We start from the raw sequence: 10,804 nt of genomic DNA on the forward strand, positions 1-10,804 counted from the left end.
TGACAGTTTGCCGTAGAAGATTTCCTTCAGCAGGCAAGTGTCAGGCATTCTTGAAAGATGGCCGGCCCATCTTAACTGCACCAGTTTCACTAGAGCGTAAATACTGGGGAGAGCTGATCTTTTGGGCACCTCAGCATCCAATTACTGAACTCTAAAATAAACATAATATTACTTCCCTCCTTTGCCTGTGTGTTGTGCGGAATATATTGTTAATGACTGGAAGGCCTCCAGATACTAGAGTGATAGGTACCATACACTGTAAGCATATACATATACAATAGACTTGTTATTAATGTTAATGAGGCAGCACTGTCTAGAGGTCAAGACCTGCCTCTGACTGGCCATATGACTGTGGGCAAATCAGTTCCCATCCCATCCATTTTCCCATTCTTAATACAGGGATAATAAGATTGACCTACCTCCAGGAGGCTTGTGAGGCCAAATTCATTCACATGTGGAGAGACTCTTGTGGTTTTTAGTTGAAAGGTACCAGACAATAGCAAAGCAATACAGGACTATGTACTTTGGTGTGAGTTTACTGTTGCTGTGTCTGAGTCTGCCCTACCCTGGACCTAAAACAGGCATGTCAGAAGTTGCTCCTTAAGCAAGCCCTGATGGCAGTTCATGATCTCTGCTTTGGAAAGCATTGACAGGACATGTCACAGCCTCTGCCTTAAGGACTCTACTACATTTACTTCCACAACTTTGAGTGCCACCACTTCTGCCACTCTTGGGTCCCTATCACTGTCCAGTCAACTGCACAAACTGGACAGTGAGCAAAAGCACAGATCTGAATTGTGCCTTTGTCCTACAGATGAGCATCTCTTGCTTGCCTGGTGGAGGGGAAGCACTTAGGGCCTGTCAGCCGCCTCGGAAAGCCTTGTGAAACAGCAGACTCTCCACTGGAGACTTTCCCTTCACTGCTTCAGGGTCAAGCACAGCTCAGAGCTCGTGCACCCTGTTTCAGAAAGCCTGTAGAAGAAATTTTACAAGCTCTAGGCCTAGGGCATCCCTCTTCTCAGAGGAAGATCCATAATCTGCAGTCAAAGAGGGTCTCTTGTGTGGCAGACCCTGGTCTGTGCTCTGCTGCTCCTGGGTGAGAAGGCTTTTGCTCTGTGTGTTATTTTGCCTGGCCCCAATGTTCATAGCTCTGGCCTTTTATACATGGTGCTATTTGCAGTGCCATGGCTGAAATGATTGTATAAACGTGAATTTCAACAGCCACACATTCGGTGCCTCAGAGCCTGTTAATCTGTGGTAGTCATAAGGCTACTTATCTCCTGCTCTTTTCAAACAGCTCAGCAGTGGATACAAAAGGGAAATGGCAGGAGCTATTCATCTCTGGAGTCTGAGAGGTTTTTCGCTGTACTGTCACTACATTACTAAATGTCACATTCAAAACTAATGGCAGTGTTAGCCAGAGAGATAAGAGATGAATATCTCCTGGGTTTTTGCAAGTGGAAGACTTGTTCTCCTAGGCTTGTTTTAGGGCCCGTATCCTGTTGGCCCAGGGTGCTTACTTGTCTATTAGCTAATTGATGCACCAGGATTTGAATGATCAAGTTGAAATCAGTCTTGGGGCCCTCTTTAGCTCTATTAATGCCTCTTTGCTGGTGAATCCTGTTTTTCTCGTAGCTCCTGCACAAAGGGGTGGAGTTACAAGAAGGGTAATTAAAGTGGGTGTGCTCAGACACTACAACAGAGGGGCACCAAAAGATAAAAAGATACTATGCCAAAGAGCCACCCCGTAGGGATAAACAAGAACTAAAAAACATACAAAGGAAATAAAATTTTGAAGAAAATTTGTATTTGGATCTTATGGGGCTTCTGCCCCCCATAGCCCTCTCAGTGGGATGTGGGAGGCGCTAATCCATTATCCCTTCACTTTAGCTTCAGCCATGCCTGAAAAATTGAAGATGGAGCCATTTTTATGACAGGCAACTGGATAGGATCTCTCCTTAAGTGTCAGTCATCACCACTTTGGACTGTACCAGATGGGATGCTGTTCATCAGTAGGACACTACACTGTTCACAGAGATGTCACTGCACAGCCAATAGCTTCTGAGCCACAGCAAGGAACCAGACAGAGGACTGAAACACAGGGCTTCAGAATGACAAGCCAGGTAGGTCAGATTCTGCAGGTTTAATTAGGGAAGTGCCACAGATCCAAGCACAGGCAAGGTGCTCTGAATGTCAGATGAGATGCGCGGATGTGTGGGGCAAGCTGCTTTCGATGTGGAGTGAGTTCCTGCAGATGTAGGCCTGAGCATTCCTGATATGGAAACAAGGCACACTAGAAGCAAAGGGGGGTACTTCAGTGGAAGATGAGGCCTGATAGCAAACACAGGACAATAGTGTTCCAGCTATGAAGTGGAGAGTATCAGATGTGGTGCAAGGGGCTCCAGATGCAAGGCAGAGAGCCCAATATATAGGGTAGGGTGCTCTTGTACATCAGCTGGGACGTGAAAAATCCTGTTTTGGGGTTGTTTTTTTACATTAATAGCAACTTAAATGACTTTCCATTTTATATAATTAGTGGTTTCATTTTTAATAATTTGATAATAGAGGGACTCTCAATCAATATGGGGAAAGTCAGAACTGAAATACAAAGTGCTTGCTGAAAAGAACCTAGTCCTTTCCCTACTGCATTGGCTCCTTTGTTATCTTGTTTTAATGAAAACAATGTTGGTTCAAAGAGCGCTACAGAAAATGGGCCTGGGACATGTGCCAAGTTCCCTAGTAGAAGGGGGAACTTTCCAGCTCTCTGCTTGAAGCTGCTGGGACTCTGGCTGTGGCAGCTCCTGTTCATGATTCTTTTTTCAGCTACTACGCCTTGGAAATGTGTTATTAGATTCACTTCTGTTCTTCTGCTTTTTCCAAGAGTTGGGAAGGGAAGAGGACCCCACTGTCACCCACTAACAGGATCATCAACTTGTTCTGTGGTATTAACCCTTAAGTATCTGTAAACTCAGTGAACTTAGCTACTTGTAAGGCAAAGGACTTGCAATTTGGTGCAGCTGATGGAAGCCAGGTACCAATGGGCAGAGTCCTGGACTCTTCCTGCTGTTTACCCAATGTGTACTAAGCCATTGTCTCAACACTCACTCCCTTTGTGAGATTTGCCTTTATTTTCAATGATGCAATGAAGTCCTAAGATAGGACTGTGCTTATAACACACAGGGATTTTCTCAGCCTCTCTTTAGTTCTCTCTATTTCATCCTTTTACATCCGTGAGATTCTCTCTCTTGTTATGAGGCTTTTGCTGAAAGATCTGCTGCTGGGAGTAGGTCCTTGATGGGCATTTATGAATGTGGCTAATAAGGCCAGGAACACTTTAACCACAAGAAACTCAGCCCACACTTAACTTGGAAAGACAGTTACATGCAACTAGCTGTTGAGTTCAAGATTCAGCATTTGAAAGGCTTGTAAAACTTGCTGGGAGAACTGCAGGGCAGATTGTTGCCTCTGCTTAAGCCAGTCCCCAGACTTGACAAACAGCTCTTGTATTTTCCTAACAAAGTGATACCTCCTGTCAGACTTTCCCTTTCCTCTTTGTCCTCAGGCCCCTGCAGTACCACAAACACCACAACATCAATGTGGGCAAACATCCTTCTGCAATTCTCACCAACTGAGCTGTTGTAGCTTTTGTTCCACTTACAGTTCTTACAATTGCTAGATGCCAGTGGATGCCCATGTTTCTACTTCCATATCACTGAGGCCCACAGTGAGGAATGGGATCATGACATGTTTACCCTGGTATAATTTACATGGGTTTTGTACACCAACGTAAATTATACCATGATTTGAAATAGACACATGAGCTAGTATGATGGGAGAAATGCACACACTAGGCTGCTCCTACTGTGCCCTGCAGTAGGTAGGAGGGAAAAAGGTAATAAATAACCTGTTTGCCTTGAGCAAACAGCTACTGGAGTATAAACTCCAGATACAAAACACTCTGCTGTAACTTAGAGAGGTGTAGTTTTACCCATGTGTTTTTCCCAGGGTAACCCTATGGTCATATCAAGTTAGATACACAGATGAAAAGCTGTAGATCATTTTCCCACTCCTTTTCTACACCACTGTATAAAATCTGATTACACCAGTGTAAACATTTTGTATGCCCCAACCCTGAGCAGGATTAGGTAGCACAGTGATGAGAATACTGGTGGTTTAAGAGGTGCTGGTGGAAAGCTTTAAACAAAATATACTGGTGCCGAAATCACCATGGGCTCTGCTGAGCCAGGATGGTATTTCACGCTTTAAGTAATGAGCAGTGAGATAGCAAAAGCTTTTCACTCCTCTCTGTTTCTTCTGCCCAGGCCCCATCCACCTAAGAAAACCCAGAAAAGACAGTTTTCTGCTTCTTGCTGTGTAACTTTAATTCCTATTGAATTTTTGCAGGCATGGCTATACATAACAATAATCAAGACATGGCAAAAGAAAAAAGAAAAAGAGAAAGCAAAAGAAAAAAGAAAAAAGAAAGAAAAGCCAGGAACATGGGTCAGTAACATAAGATAAACTGCACTCCTGTTGCTATTGATCACTTCACCTTGGTGTTTTTATTCTTAGCCAAAACTGATCAAACTGATGGAGATAGTAGCAGTTTAAAGGTACTTGAAGAAAATAGGGCTAATGCTGGCTCTGGGACACATGTATTTGAAGAGGTATAGCCAGGAGTGATAGCATAGGATTTTACATCTAAAATTTGGTAGCTTCATTCCATGGAAGTGATATTGTCTGAAGGTCATCTGAATGTGGCATTACACAACAGGGTAGAGCCTCCAGACCTAACAGCAGCCCATCGTGAATCTGTTCCTACCCTGTAGAAATATCATAAGCAAAACTGATAAGCAGAATCATAAAGAACTGAGCCTTCAGTGCCCTCTGCTTTTGAGTCCTCTTAACTGTCCAATACAAAGAGAATATCCTTTTGATTTCCTTCACTATGTTGAACATACATATGCCATAGTGCCTTTCACCTCATCTGCCCTTCCTGGCTTTTAGGGAAGGATAACTTAGAAGAAAGGTGAGACAGAGGCATTTGAACCAGTCAGGAGTCACCTCAGGGGTAGGTTTGTATGTGGATTTGCAGTTCTGCCTGAGAGGCATTATGTGGGTACAAGTGTGTGTGTGTGCACGTGTGTCTCCTCACACACATGCACATAAGCACGCTTGCAGGTTGTGTGTGTGCCCATAAGGGGTGGTTTGTGTGTATGCACATATATATATTCAGGACAGATCTTCCACAAATAAAATCATTTCTCAGATTTTACATACAGAGTAATAATTCTTTGATGTTTTAAACACTTCCCAAGCAAGACACTTGGGGCACTGTAGAACAGTAAGCAATTAAAAACACAATAGAAGCATAGTAATAGGAAATCTTATGACTGAAAGAGAATGGGTGAAGAGCTGTGGGCCTTTTGTAAAAAAAATAAGTTTCAAGGTAATTTTAAGAGTAAGGATGTTAAAAGTGAGTGATAGACAGGAAGGGCCATGTACTGGGTCCAGCTATAGCGAAAGTTCAGTTGTTGGCCAGCCAAAGACATGACTATGGGCTACCTAAAACAAGAGCTGCAGGTACCAATAAAACTCATCTCTCTGGAGAAAGCCTTGAATAAAGCAATGTCCTGTGCCATTAAGGGCTTTCAAATCCCACTAGTGCCAGCTTATGTTACAGTCAATCTGCCAGTATGCAGACAGCCATTGTACAAAATGCAGGATAGGTGAAATATGATCAACACTGTTCAGATTAGCAAGCAAGTGAGCAAATAGCTATATTTTGCATATCCTGCAAAAGATGTGGAAGCCATGTTAAAGTCATGACAGTATATAACATTTATGGCTATGTAGACTGTCACCACCATCTGGTATCTGCACTGCTGTGGCAAAAGGTTTATACAAGGTGAAGAACTGAAGAAAACCACTATTGCACCACACTTAACTCTTACCTTTCCCTGGATGCACCCAGAGAGGCACAGGCCAGCCCCAAGTGCATGCTGATGATCTGGTTTGCCTTTCAGAGCTGCTTTTTGTATCTAAAGAGAAAACTCACAGAACTCTTTCCAAGTGGGTGACATTTTTCACATGGTTTGGAACCTAGCGCAGAGAGACAGAGAGGGAAAGAGTGGTATAGTCAGCAATATCCTCAGAGGCCAATGCTTCATAGCTGGTTGCAAGGCTTTTGCAGGGCTAGTGCTACATAAAGGGAGCTGCATCTGGTGATAAACAGCTCGCTCCAAGGATGCTACTAACTAAATACGCCTATCTTTGTATGTTGTGTGGCAGCCAGAGCACTGAGCCTGATGCCTGCTGGACCCCACCAGGTGTCATTCCCACATAAAACTGAGAAAGCAGGCTTAGATGTTGCACTTTAGGATGAATGACCTTTGAGGTGCCTGACATTGCCTTCAGTGGCATGCCTTTGCTGGAGCTTTGCTTGTACTGAACAGAAAAAAAAAAAGAATGAGACCAAATTCATCTCTGGTATAACTTCATTGACTTCTGTTTAGTCAGAGTAAGAATGAGTCTGCTTCAGCATCTTACACAGTTAATCCATGCATAATGCAGTGAGTCAGGCTTTGGTCAATTAAATTTCAGTAGCTACATTCCCAGCCTAGCTGGACCTAGTTATGAGAATTTCCCTGTTCTTTGTTTCTCTAATTGGCAGCTATTTTTTTAATCAAGGTGATACTTAAGTCCCTTTGGAATCTGATACCATCTCCACCCCACCCAAAAGTGCTCACTGCTCACTTACTCCCACACCCCACGATCATTTCCAAATCCATAGTAAAATGACTTGTTCCCCTTTCTGCTCTACCCCATGCAGTGGGTGGCTGTCATTCCCAAATCTGTACCCATGTCATTTGCAGCAGCTACAACAGCTATGGCACAAACACCAAGGATTCTAGGGCATAGATGAGACCCAAAGGTATCTGCTGTACATGTATTCTTATAGGGCAGACAAAATGATCAGGTAAGCACAAACCTGTAGCTGGAGTACAGAAGCTCAGGACTGGCTTGTTGTGTGACAGACTGTAAAATTATGGATTGTTGTTGACATCCCACCACAGTCCCAATACCATCCCAGCAATGATCCGTTGTCAACCTATGTGGCTGTTTACTTAGCCTATGCTAGAAATTCACTTCTGCAGCTTCCTGGGGAAAGACTTTTTCATTCTAGTGTTTGTAAACCATGAAAGGAATAAAAATAGGCCCAGTTCATCCCTGATATGAGCCCATTGACATCTGCACAGTTACAATAAAGAATTGAGCACAATAGTTTTAATTTTTAATCTAATTTTAAATAGATTAAAAAACTGAAATTATTATGCAAAATGTAACCAGTCCAAAATGTAACCAGCTTTACATTAATTTATATTAATGGAGGGGAAATGGCCTACTCACTCTAAATAGAGGTATATATTTGCTTGATATTTTTAGAAGACAAAAGTTTATGTAAGACTTAGACAAAAAGAATAGTCCAGTTCTCAGATAAAGGTGAGCTTAGTTTGATATTAGACCCAAGAAGTGGAAGACAGAAGTGACTGCACATGACCTTGTGGGGACTGGCCAAAACTGATTGGAAGAAACTTTCACTTGTGTGGTAAACCCAAAAGGAATTTCTTCTCCCTCCAAGACTCAACACCAAGACAAGAAAGTTCCAGCAAGGAAGTTTAGGTTGGATATTAGAAAAAAATGTCTCACTAGGAGGAAGGTGAAGCACTGGAATGGATTACCTAGAGAGGTGGTGGACTCTCCAACCTTGGAGGTTTTTAAGGCCCAGCTCAACAAAGCCTTGGATGGGATGATCTAGTTGGGGATGATCCTGCTTTGAGCAGGGGGTTGGACTAGATGATCTCCTGAGGTCCCTTCCAAACCTAATTTTCCATTATTCTATGGGCTCATCCAGACAAGCATGGCCATGCAGTATGTGGCACTGCAAACACATTTGCAGCTCCACATACTGCACAGTCAAGTGTTCTCCATGTTACAAGGACATATTGCACATACATGCACTGCTCCAGTTTTTTTTTTCCATGAGTTTTTTGACCCTTGGATATCCTGCATGGGCACTGTGCATGGGCAGTATGCATCGCTGTGTACATTGCAGTGTGCATCGCTGAGCCAGGCTGCCCAGAGCCGTGCTGTGGCTGCCAGCCAGGCTCTGCCTGGCAGGATCACTGCTGCTGCAGCCCCAGGAGGCCCCCAGGACCCCAGGTAAGGCTGCTGGGGCCAGGACGGTGCTGGTCCCAGCCTCCCCTACTTCCCCTGGGGTAACTTGCCATGCACCAAAGCACATGTAGCATTGGTGTTCCCCGTAGACAAGTAGCTGCAATGCAAGGTATGCCACTGCTACTTAGACCTGGGGAACCAAACATCTACACTCATCTGGACGCAGCCTATGATTCTATGAAATGCACACTAGTGACCCAACTGTGTAGGGTCCTGAGTACCTTTTGTATGGCACAGATTACCACTACTCCCACTAACATCAGTAGGCACTTAGGGTGCTCTATACCTGGCAGAATGAGGCCCTTAAGACAGTCCCAAGTCAGGAATCAAACTATGATTAAAAATATATATATCACAGATTAAAAAAATAAAAGTCATTATTAATACTGTCCAGAATGTGCTTTGGTCTGAAAAAACTCCTCAGTTGATGACATCTGCATCCCTTCAACTTGAGACAGTGCGTGACACTCCAATCTGACACACCCTAGTATCAGTTTATTTGGCAGGATCGCTACATGGATAGCTTACAGCAACTCCATCTCTTCAAGGTTAAATGCCTAAAATGATCCAATATATCAAAATAAGTGAAACATTGGGATAAATTGAGCCAATTAACCCCCTAAGGAAAACTGAATTCCATTTGTCCAGAATCCCATAAGTGCTGCCTTTCTCTCCAAAGACTTCCCATTATGTTGTCTCACGCATTATTAGTGACATTAGACCTTTATCTGTGGCTCCTCTCCCTGTCACAGTCTCTACACATCACACAATGACATTGTCCTTTCCTTCTCCTTTTATAAAGGATGACATTTTTGACATTTGCCCTATGAGCAAGGAAAAAAAACAGCAGCAGCAGCAAAGAGCAGCTATTCCAAGATGAAAATACATAGACCCAACTAGTTAGCAATCCAACAAGCTAACAGACGGGCGATGTCTCCTGTAGGTTTCTGCTTCAGACAGAGAGAATAGAGTATCTGTGGGAGTGATAGAAACTCCCTGGTAGCATGTCACCTGGTGAGGAAGAGTTTTCAGACAGCTTCAAAGTTTCCAAATCTTATTTCTATTTTATTTTATTTTATTTTCATTATTTTGGGGTCTATTTGTACTTTTTGGTCTTGCAAAAAGCCTCCCCCACAACAGCTTCCTTTCAGGAACTCAATTCTCAGGCCCAGAAACTACTCTCTTGAGTAGAAAAAAATCCTAGAACTGGCAGACCTGAAGGAGGGCAGAAACGGCACAGTTCAGAATGGAGACCTGAGGAAGAGAAGTCTAATCTTCCAGGTGGGGGAAGCAGGTGGGGGGGCAGAAACATATGCACTCTTTTGCATCCCTTTGCCCTGCAAGTCCCCATATCTGAATCCTGCAAGTCTCACTATGGACACAGATGCCTTTGGCTTCCCTTCATTTTTTTTCTGTCAGACCCAGTAATGTCACCAGCAGCATATGATGGGTCCCTATGAGTCCAGGGAGAAGCAGGTATCTAGGAACCAATGGTGGGCACTTCTGCACTTGTTGGGCTAAGTCTTGATTCTCTAACATTTCTGTATGTCACCAGGTGGCTTTGTTGGTTCAGTGTTTGAAACTCCACCTGAGCCTCTGACTAACTTGCTTCCTTGGTGTAGCTGTTAATCCTACATGAGCAAAGGAAACATTAGCTTTACAAGCTACTATCTCAGTTTTGACTCAGTCTTTCCCCAGGCAAACTCTTACTGGATGAAGATGTGTGTCATAGGTGAGCAAGGAGCACCCAATGTGAATTCTTTTCAGCAATTAGGAAACTTCACATTAGAGCTAAATGGAGCATAATGTGCTCCTTTTAAAACTTTACTCATTCTCTGTCCATTAACTTCCAGATATATACAAACACCAGAAAAAGTGGATACAGAAATGTTCCATGCTAGACAAAGTAAAATTGATGGAGGCTACAAGCAGCAGAAATGAAATCTTTGTGGGAATGGGGGAAAAACCCACTGATGCATTACTTCAATCTGCTCTGCATCCTGCTGGGCACAGGAAACAATTGAGTGATGACATGGCTGGGGTGGGTTGGGGTGGATCAAAGCTGAAGTCAGAAGGACTGGTATTCTGGATCCAGAAGGTCTCAGTCAACCAGACAACTGTTTTCTAGGGCACAAGGAGAGAATTACAACTTCCAAAATCAGTACATTGGAGCAGTGTCTCTACTGACACTTCCTGCCCCTAATTAGCCCTGTCTTGTAGTATTAGGCTGACATCTCTATAGTTAAATCAGTGGCTTAGACAGACAGATGGGTGGACAGACAGACAGATAGATAGACAGATAGATATTGATATATCAGTGTCTGTGTATACACATAAAATAAGAGGGTGAGAGAGAGATACATACACATATATACACATACACGCCCACAAAGATAAATTTAACCCAAGCAGTCAATGAAAAGCAATTAGGGCAGACTCTGATCTCAATTATGCTAGAATAAATCTGGAATAAATCCACTGAATGCAACAAAATTACTGTAGATTTATAACGCTGTAATTGTTGCCACAGATTCAATAGAGTTGCTGGAGATTTATATTCGTATCA

This window comes from Alligator mississippiensis, chromosome 1 (assembly GCF_030867095.1).
Source record: "Alligator mississippiensis isolate rAllMis1 chromosome 1, rAllMis1, whole genome shotgun sequence".
Lineage (NCBI taxonomy): Eukaryota > Metazoa > Chordata > Crocodylia > Alligatoridae > Alligator > Alligator mississippiensis.